This window comes from Erinaceus europaeus, chromosome 20, assembly GCF_950295315.1.
Source record: "Erinaceus europaeus chromosome 20, mEriEur2.1, whole genome shotgun sequence".
NCBI classification, from domain to species: Eukaryota; Metazoa; Chordata; class Mammalia; order Eulipotyphla; family Erinaceidae; genus Erinaceus; species Erinaceus europaeus.
This window is the reverse complement of record NC_080181.1, coordinates 4787433-4804335: the sequence shown is the minus strand read 5'-3', so window position 1 is coordinate 4804335 and position 16903 is coordinate 4787433. Positions and strand designations below refer to the sequence as shown.

The window sequence follows — 16903 nt, the reverse complement described above, 5'->3', positions numbered from 1 at the left end:
GCCTCCTAGTGTCTCTGCACCATATATGAGTGCCTGTGAGAGAAAGGCCAGGGAGCTGTGCTCGTAAACTGCACTGGCCGGAGAATACTATTCTGCCTTTATCTCAGTGTTTCTGGAGGTGCCACTCATTTGAAGGGGAGCCAAATGATTTTTAAGTCTATTCAAAACGCAGCCAGAGGTGAAGGCATTGCTATCTTTAAACAATCTATTATGCATGTTGCTTTCACTTCATGATTTTCATAAGTACTTGGAGAAGCTACTTAAAAATGGACAGGGGAGGACAGACAGGCGTCTTGCCCAGCAGCTGGAGCTGGAGATGCAGGTCTGTGTAGCCAGCACATCCTGCCGGGCGCAAGCACCGTGAAGCTTTCCCGCCCTCTTTGTCCTGGAGCCCAGTCCTGACTCTCCAGGAAGCTGTCTGGAGAAAGACAGTAAGTTCTTTTCGCTTTCAGACCATCTGTGACACACTGACTAAGCCTCACATGAGAACATTATACCTGGAAATGAGACATCAAACTCTCCAAGGTCTGTTACCCCCGAGGAGAAGCAAGTACCCTGTGAGACTCAGGGTTCACCTAGGGGCTCAGAAGTGTGGGGGTCACAGGAGCCCCCTCCCCAGCTGGGATCTGGCTCAGCACTTGTGCAGTGGATGAAGGTGCTCACTGTGCTGGCTCATGCCTGCAACACCCCTGCCCACCCCCCATACCTCCCCCATACCCCTGGAGCTACTGCTGGCATCCAGCTCAGACTCTCAAGTCCCCTCCATCACCTGCCACCTGTGCCCACCTCTCGGGCACAGCATGGGCCCCTCCCCAACAGCCCAGGAGGGGTGCAGTGGGCAGAGCACTGGACTCACAAGTATCAAGCCAGAAGTTTGATCCCTAGCATCACATGTTATAGAGTGATGCTCTAATTCTCTATCATTAATATAGTCAAATCTTTTTTAGTAGAGTATTTGATGAGATGCTCCACAAAAAAATCAATAATTCTAGAACACCAGGCATCACAGTCTCAAACACACGCACCAGTCTGCAGGGTGCGAGGGACAATGCAGCACAAAGGCCTGCACTTGGGAGGTGGCCAGGGTCGGCGGCAGGCCCATCGTGCTCAGCCCCCAACAGGGACATAGCTATACCCCTACACTCGCGTCTTTGTTCTGAGCCGGCAGCTGACGGGATTTTGGAAACACTGGCCCAGCACCAGCACATCAGCATTCCTGACAACATAAAAATCATTCCCAGAAGTACTTCCTGGACTTCAGTTCAGATCTGGGTCCTTCACACCACCGGGTCGGGAAGAATGATCTCTGAAAAGGTCCTGTGAGGCAGACGGTGCAAACACGCTCAGCTCCTGCCGGAAGTGAAGGAGCAGAGTGCAGAGGCCAAGCTGCAGGGCAGCACTGGTATCAAGGCGCTCTCTGCCTTCATGACTCCCATCTCCACAGGGAGACAGCCCCACCTCCCTCCTCTGAACCCAGCAGCCCTACGCCTGCCCTCATGGAATGGCTCCCCAAGAGCCCGCACTAGCAGGGCACACGACTGAATGAGGACTCAAAGTCAGTCATATGACTACAGATGCGCACACACAACCGTGTACATGTGATGTGTCAAATAAGGTGTGTATATGTATCTATGAAGATCTCTATTGATAGGATTAACATTTTATCTATTGTATGGGAATAGAGAGGAAGAGAGAGACGTGTAGCACTACATCACTCAGGAAGCTTTCTCCCTACAGGTAGGGGCTGGGGGCTTGAACCTAGGCCCTAGTGCATTGTAACATGTGCACTCAACTAAGTGCACCACCACCTGGTCCCTTTGATATGATTTTAAGACATAAGCAAGAGTGACCGACCACTGAGGGCTAGGAGGCTAGCACAGTAGCTGGACACCAGACTTCCATGCTGAGGTCCTAAGAGGCCCCAGGTTCAACCCTTGGCACTGTCATGAGCCGGAGCTGAGCAGAGTTTCTCCCCCTCCCAATTAAAAATTATTTAAAAATAGTTTTGAAGCAGGGATGTCGATGTCCGTGTCCAGCAGAGAAGCAATTACCGAAGCCAGACCTCCCACCTTCTGCTCCCCATAAGGAATTTTGGTCTGGTTGGTAGGGCAGGGGGTTAAGTGCATAAAGCATGAAGCATACAGACTGGCATAAGGATCCTGCTTTGAGCCCCCAGTTCCCCACCTGCAGGGAGGTCACTTCATAAGCGGTGAAGCAGGTCTGCAGGTGTCTATCTTTCTTTCCTCCTCTCTACATGTCTCACTGTCCTATCCAACAGCAGCAGCAATAACAACAAAAATGGGGGGGGGGGGGAAATGGTCACCAGAAGCAATGGGTTTGTAGTGCAGGCACCAAGCCCCAGCAATAACCCTGGAGGAAAAAAAAATTATACAACCAGAGAATAGGGAAACTTCCAATGGAGAGGATGGGACTCTGATAGTGGGAACTGTGTGGAATTGTATTCCACTTATCCTATGGTTCTGTCAACTAAATCAATAAACAGTTTGAACTTTTTGGGGTCAATTGTTCCCATTTCAGAAACACCTGTGGCATGTACACCAATCTCCAGATACATTTCACCTGATCTCTTTTTCTAATAAGCGTTCTCCTCCTGACAAATGACAACTCAGTTTGTACATGTAGTTGTAACTTACTGAAGTGTTATATGGCTGTGTCCTGGGCCCACAATCATCTGCACTGCATCTAGTCTCAGCACAGTGACCATCCAGTCAGCTGTCCTCAGGCTTTGGCTGGTCACACCGTCCCCTACACAGTGAGGGTTACCAGGCTCCACTGTAGTGCTGATGCAGGTGACAATTCCAGTCAAGGCTGTTACTGTACAGAACCAAACACTGCCTAGCATTTACTTAATATGACAGGCTTATCATGCAGAAAGCAAACCCAGAGCATAAAGAACTATTAATGGCAAAACCCATGCAATGTTTCTACTGGCCACAGAGGGCAGCAGAGTTAAGGAGCATAAATGTCAAAAAGCAAAGCCCATGGGAGATGGGCGGTAGCTCAGCGGGTTAAGCACATGTGCCAAAAAGAGCAAGGACCAGCGTTAAGGATCCCGGTTCGAGCCCCCAGCTCCCCACCTGCAGGAGAGTCGCTTCACAAGTGGTGAAACAGGCCTGCAGGTGTCTTTCTCTTCCCCTCTGTCTTCCTCTCCTCTACTTCTCTGTCCTATCCGACAATGACAATCACAACAACAATGAAAAACAAGGGCAACAAAAGGGAATATTTTTAAAAAGCAAAGCCCGTGCAGTGTTTCTACTGGCCACAAGAGGGCAGCACAGGCAAGGAGCATAGGGAGCATAAAGAACTGTAAAACAACAAAGCCTGTGCAATGCTTCTACTGGCCACAAGAGGGCAGCACTGGCGAGGAGCATAGGGAGCATTAAGAACTAGTAAAAGCAAAGCCCATACAATGCTCATACTGGCCACAAGAGGGCAGCAGAGGTGAGCATAAAGAATGTAAAAGCAAAGTCCACGCAATGCTTCTACTGGCCACAAGAGGGCAGCAGAGGTGAGGAGCATAAAGAACTGTAAAAGAACAAAGCCTGTGCAATGCTTCTATTGGCCACAAGAGGGCAGCACTGGCGAGGAGCATAGGGAGCATTAAGAACTAGTAAAAGCAAAGCCCATACAATGCTCATACTGGCCACAAGAGGGCAGCAGAGGCGAGGAGCATAAAGAACTGGTAAAAGCAAAGCCCATGCAATGCATCTATTGGCCACAAGAGGGCAGCAGAGGTGAGGAGCACTCAGGGCCCATTCTGAAGAGCAAACTAGCTGTCTAGCTCCATCTTACCACAGGAGACTCCCACACAACTTTCTTTAGACAATTGCTTTCGTGTCATGTAGAGACTTAAGAGAAAATATTACTGCACCATCCTTTATTTCTGTTTATTAATAGATCAGATTTAGGATAAGTTGTGTATTTTTTTAATAATTTATTTATAAATGAGAAAGGAGGTGAGAGAAAGACATCACTCTGGTACATGTGCTGTTGGGGATTGAACTCAGGACCTCATGCTTGAGAATCCAGTGCTTTACCACTGCACTACCTCCTGGACAACAGATAAGTTGTATTTTTAAGACAATTCAATGCTGTAGTAGCCACACAGGATATTGCAAAATTTCCCACGCCACTATTTATGCCATTATGTTAGTACAGCCACTAGCTAAACAAACACTCCTTGTACATTTTGAAAAATCCTGCATGTGAATACAGAACAGCAGAAAGAGCAGAATGAAGAGGAATAATACATACCAATAGATAAAAGTTTGACTTTGGAAGCTCGTGAAATAGTACAAACTGGCTGTGTGCTAGGCACGAGAAGATGGGTTGTCACCCCAACAATGAGCCTGGCCTGATGACCTCCTGTGCCAGAACGTCATGGCCGCTGGGGACTTGGAGCTCAGGACACCAACCGCGGGGCCAGGCTGGCTGCACAGTGCAGACCCCCACCCCCACCCCAGAAGCCAGTATGCTGAACATCTTGGTGCAGCTGCTGTCCTGTGGGGGTGGGGGTCCTGTGCCCCACCACTGCTGGGCACCCCACCTCCCCCAGTCTGCTGAATGCACAAGCTCCAAAGAGGCCCTGTTCAGGGTGGCAGCACAGCCCCGCCACACCCACCCCATGTGGCCAGAATCAGTATCTGCTGTTAGAAGGGCTGATCCTGAGGACAGGAGAGAACAGCAAACAGAAGTCTGTGGGAAGCAGCGCAGAAGAGGCACACCAGGAGGGTAGCAAGCAAACAGTGTTTTCCCAACATATTAGTAACTGGAGAAAAGCAAATCAGAACCTGCAGTATGAGCCAGGGGCTGGCCAGAGGCACATGGCCAGCACTGCACACTGATTGCACAGAGAGGGGACCTTCAGAACTACCGAGCAGCACCGAGCACACAGCTTCTCTTGAGGTGACACCAGGGGCACCCATGGGTAGGTGCTCAACTCCAAGGAGCCTCACTGGCAAGTCCACAAGGAAACCCAAAGGTGAGGGGCACCATCCACAGGAGGAAGAAGGCAGACCCCAAGTATCTGCTGTGGGCTGTGCTGTGCTTGGCCAAGTGGGAAAGGAACACACACATGAAGGACCTGACAACACACACGACAAGTACAAGATGGACAGACAACAGCAAACCATGCACGTACAGCAGAAAGCCAACCAACTTCACAAGGACAGAAAACAAAACTACATGCTTAATTTCTGAGATGGGTTGCCAGGTAAGGAGGAAGTGGACTGAAAGAAAGAAAACAAATGAAAGATCAGGAAATCTAATAACGGACTGATAGAACTACTAAAGAAAAATTTGGAAATGTAAATAGGAAATAAAGGGTGAGGGGACCAGGAGATGGCTCACCAAGTAGGGCACTAACATCACCACATCACCGAGTGTGAGGCCACCACACACACAAGCGCACGTATTGCCAGAACTGATCCTTCAAAGTTTCTATGTTAACATGGCGTGGTGCATGGAAAACACCCACAGGAAACATCGTATCATATATGATAAAGCCTTGGGTAGAGGCAACAGCCTAGCGGTAGTGAGGAGTCAGCACTGTGTGGCCCACGCAGCACAGGAAGCTCAGGGCAGAAGGCGCCTGTGCCTCTGAAAGCAGGAGCTCATCCTTCCACACTTGACCCCATGCCTCCTCTCTGTCCTGGGGCAGCGCGGGAATGGCTGCAAACATCCCTGCTCTCAACTTCACTCATACGCTTTTTTCTCAGGGGAGGGAATGAGGCGGGTGTATGTTCTGCTGCTCTGCTAAAATGAAGGAATGAACCCCAAAGCTGACATGGGAATTGGGAAAACAAGACTTCACAGAGGAGAAGGGAATTCCCAGGAAAGCAGCTGGAGGACTGAGCCTTTGAACTTCAGAGCGAGGGCCTGAGATGTGAGCTCCAGGGGGAATGCTTGCTAGACAAATAAAGCCAAACTGAGAGGTGTCTGATGTTCTGCAATGATGAAAGTCTTGTCACTACATCTATGCATTTGGGAGCAGCGGGTTTCACCGAGATCTTAAAGGCAAGGTAATGGATCTCTCCCGGGAAAAAGATCAGTCAGGTCTCTGTGATCAGAGAGCCAATAGGCCCTGTGTTCACGTCAGCTGTGGGTTTCTGAAATGTGAACAGTGTGTGTGTGTGTGTGTGTGTGTGTGTGTGTGTGTGTAAAGGGTTCAGGGAAACTGACAGGTCCTCCACACCCGAGAGAGAGCAGCAGTCAAGGAGCAAGCACCAGCCACCCCCTCAAACCAGCAGCTGCCGCTCCCTGGCGGTAGGATCCCCTCCCTGTGGGGACAGGGAGCCCCTCTGGGTTCAGGCACAGAGAACAGAGAGAGCGGGGCCGCAGGATGCAATGTCCCGTGAGTATCAGCTCCAGGAATTATTTTTCTGAGTGGTGCAACGTAGGATATTCCAGAGACGACATTGCATTCTTTTCACGGCGCTCAATGCAGCCACCACCCGCTGCCCCAGCACCCCACACAGAGGGGCTACTGAGCAAGGGCCGCCCCACCCAGGCTGCTCCTCTCACCACAAGCCTGGGCCTTCGGGCTCCCCACACCAACCCACTCGCTGGCCTGCACTAGTGCATGGCGGGGGGGGGGGGGGTGAGGGGGGAGATCACCAACAGCTCCACCCCCAGAGCTGTGTCTGGGTTGTGACTGACTTCTATGCCTCTCCTCTCCTGTCTGTAACCAGACAGTCACTAGCAACATGACGGCATTTCTCTACCATCAGGAGCTGCTCTGCTACAGCTCAGGGCTGCGAACAGAAGCTGGGGAAGTAGCCTCTGTCTGAGGCCTGTGCGCTGAGCTCTGGGAGCATCTGACTGCCCCTTCCCGTGGCTCGCTCCAGTCTAGACTCTGTTACGTCACCAGCAAGGAGGCCTGGCTGCACCTGCCCGCATCAAACCACAATATCCTGAAGGGCCATTTGGCAGAGAGTACACGAGACTATGTTCAGCACGAAGGAGCGGGAGGGTGGATGTCTGGGAAATCTCCTGGGCTTTACTGGAACCCAGCTGCTCTCAAAATCAGAACGATCACTCCCAAGCAATGCCTAACCCTCTGGTAGTATCAAAGAATACCAGAAAAAAAAAAACCCAAAAACTAAGCTTTGGTTAGTAAGATGTGGACTAACCCCCAGGGTTGGGACGACTCCATACTTATCAAGAAATAGATCTGTTTATAATGGCAACTTTTTCAGTCCAGGCTTGACATCAAAAACAATCAAGTCGCAAAGGCGGAGGAAAGGTAGTCGTTGTTCCCATCACCTGAGAAATGGGGCTGTTCTCTAGCCAGGCAATTTAACAGCTCCAACTAGCACGAGCCATTTTTTCTCGGAGTTTATTTTGTTGCCAGGGCTTCACACTTACTTGAACCCATTGCTTCCAGTGAAATCTTTTTTTTGCAGATGGAGGGTGAGAGACACGGGGGAGACGGATGGATGGACACAGAGAAAAAGGTACTGCATTGTGCTCATGGAGTTACCCTTTTGCATACTGCTCCCATGTGGTGACCAGGGACTTAAACCCAGGTCCTTGCACATGGTGAAGCTTCACACATAATTTGTAGAAGTTTAGCTCCTTGGTAACAGAAAGTTCAAAACTAGTCATCACCAATAACTTCATTTTCCTTTCTTCAACCAGGAACACACTGATCGATACAAATAAATCCTTAGGTGTTATGATTTTTATAGATTTAAATAAACCACCAAAGAGTGAGTTCTTAAAACAAGCTCAATTCTACATGAAAAGATATTGATTTTCTTTCAGTTGATTAAATCTACTAAAGCAGGCACCCGTCCTACTGGCGATTTGTGCGGCTATAAAGGTCGGGCTCCTCTTCATTCTTCTCCGTGGTCTTTTTGATCACAAACAAACAAAACAAACGGAATGAGAATACTTCTCGTTTGAAACAAACAAGAAGTATTCTCCCAATTTACCTATTTTTTTAAAAAAAGTATTATCTTTATTTAGTTATTGGATAGAGACAGCCTGAGAGGGAAGGACGTGATTGGAGAGAGACGGAGAGACACCTACAGCCCTGCTTCACAGCTTGTGTGAAGCTTTCCCCCTGTAGGTGGGGACCAGGGGCTCGAACCTGGGTGCTTGTGCACTGTAACATGTGCGCTCAACCAGGTGTACCACCACACACCCCACCCCAAGTTACCTAGTTTATATATGATCAATAATACTTGAAGGGAAGTTAGAAAGTCCATTCTAAATCACAAGTCACATGCATATGTGTGGCTTCCCTCTATTTGACATAGTTCCTCTTCACATCCTGCAGTTCAACTTCAGTTATGAATTACAAATGTCTAAATAAACCTTACAAACACAGAAGGATGAATTATTTATTTTTGCCTCCAGGGTTACTGCTGGGGCTCGGTGCCTGCACTACAAATCCACTGCTCCTGGAGGCCTTTTTGTTGTCCTTGTTTTATCATTGTTGTAGTTATTATTGTTGTTGTACAGGACAGAGAGAAATAGAGAGAGGAAGAGAAGACAGAGAGGGGGAGAGAAAGACACCTGCAGACCTGCTTCACCACCTGTGAAGCGACTGCCCTACAGTTGGGGAGCTGGGGGCTTGAACGGGGATCCTTTCACTGGCCCTTGTGTTTTGCGCCATGTGTGCTTAACCCGCTACGCTACCACCCACCCCCCTGATGAATTATTATTATTATTTTTAATCTTAGTTTCTAGAGATAGAAACTAAGAGGGAATCAGGGAATAGGGTAAGAGAAAGAGACACTGGCAACACTCTTCACTATTTGTGCATGATAACCTGTGTACTCTACTGGGGTCCAGAAAGGTGAAATTTAAAACTCAGAACTCAAAAGTCTCATGTCCAGGGAGATATCCCAGCAGCAGAACTCTGGGCTTTGTGTGCATGAGATTCCCAGGCATTTTATATGACAGAGATATATCCTGATCCTCTCTCTAATTGTATCTCTATTAATAAAATGCATGAAGTAAACACAGACTCAGTCCCACAAAGATACACACACACACACACACACACACACACACACACACACACACTGTGTCTATGAAGAACAGTGCTGGGTGAGTAAAGGTTCTATCATGTCTCATGTCTCCATCCCTTGCTTCTCCCATGGGGCCTGGTATTAGGATGCGCCTGGATTTCTGACAGCGACTGATCAGCACCCAGAAGGAGAACCAAGGTGAAGGCGGTAAGCTGCCGGTTCCTTCTTTGACTTACTGGTAAAATTGAAGAATGCCACATGGTGACCAGCTGTTCTCCAGTTAAGGAGACACAGAAGGAAATGGACCAATTCTAAGGTAAGCAGGCCGGCCACAGGGAAGAATGTTTAAACTATTTAGCTCACCTGGCAGCAGGCAGACGTGAGGTAATGCCATTCATGAAGGCCAGCCACCAAGTGAGGTGGCGCCCAGTTTCCCAAAGGCTTGGTTAGAGGACATAAAATGAAGAACCAGTGAAGACCATGTTAATGGCTGGAGGAGCGGCTAACAGTGCTTGAGAATTATGGTGACTGAACAGAAACGTGACAGCCTAAGACCCTTCTAGAAACACCACAAGACGTTCTTTGTGAATGTCATTTTCTTCTTCATTTGGTCAAAACAGGGATCTTCTGTACACTACACTACAAGGATGGTCTCTGTATCCTATACGGCAAAGACAAGTCTCAAACCCTGAATTTCCTAATGTGGATGACAGACCAGCCCAGGGTACTGCTTGCTAGAATGTGAGTTAGTCTAACACAACCAGCAAGTGTTCAAGAAGAAGATGGCTTTGCTTATAATAGGGCACAGATCAGAAACCGCTGACATAGCTTTGCTTTCAGAATAAGGCCACGCCCAGGACCCAGCTGCCTTTCCCGCCCACCCTCAGCAGTACTAGTCCCAAGGCAGAGACAGGCAAAGGCACAGCTTCCAGGTACAGAGCCTGTTCCAGCTTGTCCAGTGCTGGCCCAGCTCACCAGCCCAACTTTTGACTCAGAGCATTTTACTAGATGTTTTGTTCTTCAATGCTTTTCTCTGGGAATCAGTTAAGAAAGGGTACCCCCATCCCTTCCCAAACAACTTGATTTTTCAGTCTGTGAGCCCTCAGCACACAGGAGCCAAGGCAGAGCAAGAGCAAGAGCAAGACAAGCTGCCTATACTCCAGGCCTCTCGGTCTTGTAGGAGGAAGATTCTGAGCAAAACCAGCACAGTGAAAGACATAGGCAGCGCCCAGTTCGAGGTCAACGCCGATCAAGGTAGGCCCCACAGCTGTGTGTCAGACCAGTTCCAGGTACAAGACGGTGACCGCAAAACAACTCAGGGAGAGGCTCTGTAGGTGCTGAACTGTTCTTGACACTGAACCCTGTACTTTACTTATAAAACGACATTTTTACCAGGAAGAAGTTGTGGGACAGGAAGAACAGCCTCAGTATGGGCTGTTTTTGCAGAAGGAGAAAAGCCAGGTGCGATAACTGGGAGCTGAACCAAGACAACACAGGCCTGAGTAAGCCCGAAGGTCTCACTTGGGAAATCTCTGAACTTGCTGACTGCGTGGACAGGACTAGAACAACTAGGGACATTTTCACTGTTCCCCCCAGGGGCTGAGCTGGGGGACCCACCATTCTCTCAGACCTCATCCCCCAACACCGACAGTCTTTACTTCTGATTCTGGTCTCCAGAATATCGCTGCCAACTGCCTTCCCACATGCACTCCCACCTCACTGCAGTAACCCAGGGCTCTAAAGTCTCCCATCAGCCTCCTGTAGTCAGCTCCCACCAGGCCTTTTCAAAAAAGCTGCTGCTGCTGCTGCTGCCTCCGGAGTGTTTCATCTCCGCATTCTTGTTGGACGGTCTCTCCCAAGTGCACTTCTGTCACGCCCCTGTGAGGCCCACCTAGCAGCACACACAAGGCCCTGGCGAGAGGGCAGGCAGCAGCTCTGGTCTCGTCCCTGCACACAGGGCGCTGTGGCCAGGTCCCCGAGCTGCCGCCCCGCCTCCGAGACAGGCCTGAGACTGAGCTACCCGAGCTCAGCATTCACCACAGCACACAGAGGGTCTCCACCTCCCCTAAGCACTCTGAGCTACTTCCTCCACGGTGCTGACTCTGCCTCTGGGATGGAGAGAAAGGTCTGCGAGTGGTGGGAAAAGGTTAATAAATGATCTCAGAAGAACTACCTTGAGACTGTGCACAAACAGGGATGGGGAGGGTGGGCTGGGGTGGGCGTGTACAGGTCCTGGAACACTACAGCTTGCCTGGAACCAAGTCTGGGCAACGCTTTTCTTTGGAATGGGCATGAGCATGCTCTGTCCCCTCCTCTGTCACACATGCCTCAGGAAGGTGGCCACTGACTTCCTCCAGCAGCACAAGGTAGCAGCCATGTGTGGTGAGGGGCTCCTCCAACCCCAGCTCACCGCCAGTCAGCTGCGACCCTTGGCACCACATGTTCCTTAGCGAGAACCTCCTGGCTGTAGCCACATAGCTGACCAACAGGGCCAGGTCCCCTCCTGCACGCTGTACCCCACCCACGCCCAGGACACTCCTCCTACAGGGCCAGTCCTGGTACTCGCGGTAACAACGTCCCACAAGCAGATGTGGGAATAAAATCTACCTTAAAAATGCTCCTTCCTACTGCAGACACAAACTATTTCTTACTGGCTGAATACAAAATACTGCCTACAAATATGAGGGTTCAGAGGGGCAGCTCCAGAGCAGAGCACAGGCTCTCGGTGTGTCCCCCAGCTCTGACCACCCTCCAAAACCTGATGGGTCCCATCGGGACCAGGAACCTCGTCCTCACGGAAGAGCAGCAATGGTAGGGGCTGCCCCACGCTCCAAAGGGAGGGTGAGCCGACACACTCTGCCACGAGGAAGACTGCTCCTGGGGTGAGTGTAGGCTAGAATGTTCCAGCTGTGAGCATGGACTGTGAGGTGTGGGTGTGACTTAGGAAGAGAAGGCAGGACCAGAGGGAAAAAGGGGCAGATAGTCACAGACACTATAGTCAACCCGTATCTTTGGAGCCTTCCTCCACTAGTGAAGACCAGATCAATTAATTTTTTCAAAGAGGGCAGCTGAATATAGGTAGTGCTTATTTTCAGTTAGAATCCCCTTACCATGGAATCGTACATCAGCTTTCACCTGACATTAGAAATGTCGCTGGTTCTTTGGAAAGATGAGAGGGGCCCATGACCTGGTGCCCCAGCTCACCCAACAAAAAGGCTCAGAACATGAAATACTTCCTCAGAGGGGTCTGTATTTCTTTCTCTCCCTCTCCTTACTAATAAGTAGTAAATGTGGCCTTGCAAAAGTCCCTTTTTATAAATTAGACTTAAAAATTATTGGTGATTTAATATTAACTTATGAAATAATAAGAGAATAGTATATATATATATATATATATATATATATATATATATATATATATATATATGATTCTGCATTATTCCCACCACCAGAGTTCTGTGTCCCCAGTGCCTCCACTGGAAGCTACAGATAGGGGTTAGCTAGTATTTCTACAACTATCTGCTTATATTTGTATGTATTTGCCCATTTTTTCCCATGGCCCCATCTGCTCTTCCTTTCCACGTCACACAGATAACTACCACAACTTCTGAGTGTCCCTCCCTTTTTCCTCTTCTCTCTCTGGGTTTATACTGGACTCCATAACCAAGGGGATATCTAGCAGGAGATTGAAGCCAGCAGAGCACGTGTCAGGTCAGCAGCCCGGGACATAGGGTGTTGAGGATTCTGGGAGGTCCATCGGGGGACCACCGCTCCTGGAAGCCATTTTTTCCCTTTTGTTGCCCTTGTTGTCTTATCATTGTGGTTATTATTGTTGTTGTTTATTGATGTCATTGTTGTTGCATAGGACAGAGAGAAATGGAGAGAGGAGGGGAAGACAGAGAGGGGGAGAGAAAGACAGACACCTGCAGACCTGCTTCACCAATTGTGAAGCGAACCCCCCCTGCAGGTGGGGAGCTGGGGGCTCGAACTGGGATCCTTACGCCAGTCAGTCCTTGTGCTTTGCGCCACGTGTGCTTAACCCGCTGCGCCACCGTCTGACCCCCCGTCTGACAGCTTCTGCCCTGTCACGAGAGCACCAGGCTCTTTGCTCTTGTAGCACCGGAGATACTGCCTGTTTTCTGCCTTTTCTCTGGGATGCCCTAGCATCCTAACAGCAGCCCACATGTCTGTGAGTCTAGGAATCACTCTGTCTGATTATCCTCTGGAGGAGCCCGCCCAAGGAGGATTTGGAAATATTTTGAAATAGGAACAAGGGATTTCTTTCCAGTAAAGTCATCATGGAAAAAGACAGAGAGGCGGGACAGGGGGACAGAACCTGAATAAATAGCAAAAATGTGCTCCAGCTCTGAGCAGTTTCACCAATGATATTTTCATTTTTATGACTTCATCAGTCAATGATTCCATTTTGGCTTCAGTGTAGCATCATTGTACCAATTTGCTAGCAAGCATTAAATGATTCCTTTCAACATCTCTTGAGCTTATGAGATTTATAGCGTTGTTTATGCAAACGAATTCCTCACTACTAAATATTGAACCTCCTGAAAATAAGTACGTCAGACTGCAAGAATCCTACACCAAAACTCGGGCTGGGTTGACTCTGAGGATGAAGGGCTGATGTGGCTTATCTGAAACCACCACCACCATGCTGCTTTCAAAACAAGTTTTAATGACTATCATCGCCATGCACTTTGCAAAAGGACAACTGGAGCAATTTCCAGTAACTAGAGAAAACCAACTGGTCGCAGTGTGGTCAGGAGACTGGACATGCCTACATTCTAGCTAGATGACACTCCCCAGGGAAGACTGCAGGGCCACAGACAGCACAGAAGGAAAGATGGGGAGCATCTGTGTCCATCCCAGCTGAGACTAAGGTGGCATTTCCCATACAAAGACTTTGCCCTCTGTGAGAGACTCCTAGCAGCCCAGCATTCAGGCTCATCCAAAACACTGCTCTGGGTGCTGAGCAGTCACAGAGCCACACACACCTCTAGGGGGCCACACAGGCAGCCTCGCAGGGGCCCCTGTTGGCCAGAGAGGAAGAAAGAGGAAGGAAACATGATCTAAGGGAGGACAGAATGGAAGGAGAGGAGAGCAAGGGGTCAGGAGGCTCCTGCTGTGTAGCCATCTTGGGGCTGCAGGCTGCGCCAGTCAGGGCCAAGCAGGAACTTCCTGAACAGGCTGGGGAGGGAGTGGGGTAGTGTCAGGGAGCACCTGTCCCAAGAAGTGGTGGTGAACATCTGTCTTTACCGAAACACAAAGATGCCAGAATTGAGGGCTGCCTAGCCACTGCTGACAGGGAGGTGCAAGGACTCCCCCACACCCTACCCCCCAGCTAGTCAGAAATACTCTAACCCCCATATCCTCAACAGAGGGCCATGCTCCACAAGGACTGTGCATTCCAAATATGGGATGCAGAAGAGTGCTTTCCAAACTTGGTGAGCTGTTCTGAAAATGCAAACACTAGTTCTGTTGAAGTTTGCTGTGGGTTCACAATCTGCCTTTTCACTAAGGCCCTAGTTACTGCTGCTGGGCTGCATGTTAAATGACCAGGCTATGGGGGACCCTTTGCCTCCTGGTACCACGGGGAAAATAAATGTTAGGTCAGAGCAGATCAACCCGGCTACATGAAGCCACACAACCCAAAAGGGGACAGTCGCAAATGAGGCCAAGGGAAAGCTGGAATGAACCTGCTGCTGGACCAGAATGAACGGGGAAGTCACGTGTGCTAAGTGTCACTTTTGCACACATATACAAACTCTGAGAAATAATCTCACTTTTCACAGCTGAAAAAGCCAATGGTCTGTCTAGAAGTCATCGAGTTCATGTATGAGAGCCAGGAACCAAAGCAAGGTCTGTGTGACTCAAGTCTGTTTTCCCTCTAAACCAACCAACTCTAAAAAGCCAGACTCAGGACGCAGCCAAGCCAGAAGCAAGAGTGCTGAGAAGCCAGGAGTGGCCGCGGCATTTCTGTATTAGACGTGAGCTGCTGTTGGCACTGAGTGTTGTAATGGGCAGATTCTGCCCTGATCTTCTAGCGTGCAGAGGAAACAGAGTCCGAGGAGATAGGCAAACAGAGGAAAGGCCCTCCTCCGTGCACACAAACCTCACTTCAAGTCTTTGAGAGGACACAAATGGAGCCCAAGCTCCTCCCTCTGACTAGTGAAGGTAAACAGGGGGAAATGGTCAAGTACCAGTGCTTGTCAGCTGTGACTTTAAAAGGGAATTCTCACCTTTCCAGTCTCATTTAGTCCAGTGCATGTGGCAAGCACGTCAAGAAATGCCATGTACAGTGATGCTGGAGATGACGACGGGAGGACCAGAATCTGTCCTTGTAGACAGTTTATCCCACTGTGAGCTCACCAGCTGGTACGAGGCAGCCACTTCTACCAATTAAAGCAAGGTTTTCTTGTTTTCTTTTTTCTCTCCCCTCCCCCCCAGGGCTTGGAATCTTTCTGCAGTGGGCTCACTCCACTGTTTCTGAGGTCTCCATGGAGGGCATCTCTGCAGCTCAGAGCCACTAGATCAGTACGGCTTTCAGTACTTACGTGGAAAGCATTTGAGTCGGGCTTCCTATCCATACTGACTGTATTGACCAGGGAAGTGCAAACTCCCCTCTAAGAGGGAGCCAACAGGAGCCTCTGGAGCAAAGCTCTCTTGAGGTTTAAGCAAATTCCCTAAACCCAAAACACTTGCTCCATTTCTAGCTAACTGGTCTGTAGGGTAGAAAGCACACAGACAAAGAAGTGAAATCTATGATGAGTCTCACTGCATTCCTACTGAAAGTTGTGTTTCTGGGAAGAGGCCTCTCAACAGGTCAGCCTGGGATTTGAAACTTAAACAAAAGTGTGTGATTAGGAAGTGGTTTCTACATCATTCTCACTTAGATAGTCAAATCTTAGATATTAAAGTACTTCAGAGGTGAAAAGGACTCTCCGTAGTGCCTTGCTGTCAAACCACAGTCCCAGACTGAGAATATCGGTTTTGGCTCTAAGGCTACAGATTGCCATACTTAACATTAGTAGATTTCAAATAAAAATGTTTCTAGACACTAAATTCTCTTTTTTGCCTTTCTTCCACCCCAGGGTTATCCTGGGTTCTGGGTGGCCACTGTGGATCTACCACTCCAGTGGCCATTGTCTCCACTTTCTTTCTCTTCTGTTTTTATTTGACAGGACAGAAAGAAGATAAAGAGGAGAGAAAGACAGAGACCAGCAGACTTGTCTCACCTCTCATGAAGCTTTCCTCCTGCAGGTGAGGAGGGGGGTTTTGAACCCCTGTCTTTGAGAATGGTGATATGTGTACATAACCGGCACACCACCACCTGATCCCCTAGACACTAAGCATTTTATTCATTTTTAAAATATATTTTTAGTATTTTTATTTATTTATTATTGGATAGAGAGCAACTGAGAGGGGAGGGAGAGATAGAGAGGGACAGAGACAGAGAGACACCTGCAGCTGTTTCTCATGAAGCTTTCTCCCTGCAGGTGGGGACCTGGGGCTTGAACCCGGGTCCTCATGCACTGTAACGTGTGTGCTTAACCAGGTGTGCCACCACCTGGCCCCCATTTTATCTTTTTATCAGCTGCATGGTTTTCCTGCAGAAGAAGCCAAACATCGCATTCCATTGCTCAGTCTGATTTTAAAGAAGGTTCCTGTGAGGCCACAGGTAGGAAATGAAAACTGCTTCTGGCCTTTGGCTGCAGGCTACTCCCCCAGCCCAAGCCAGCAACAGGTCTGACAGAAAATAATCTGTTCTTCCTACATCGTCCGGACAATAAAAGCTCTGATGTGTTTACACGTTTTCTTATCTTAATAGCTGTTCCGGATGAATTTAAGCAGGACAGCTTGGATCATTAATGGCCGTCACTACCAGCCTATGT

General features: G+C 49.1%; 1 protein-coding gene across 1 annotated transcript in view; it reads right to left on the bottom strand.

Annotated features, from left to right (window-relative positions):
• The window catches only part of ARHGAP42 (Rho GTPase activating protein 42), a 139337-nt gene that overhangs the window by 34056 nt on the left and 88378 nt on the right, over positions 1-16903 (bottom strand). The window lies entirely within an intron of this gene.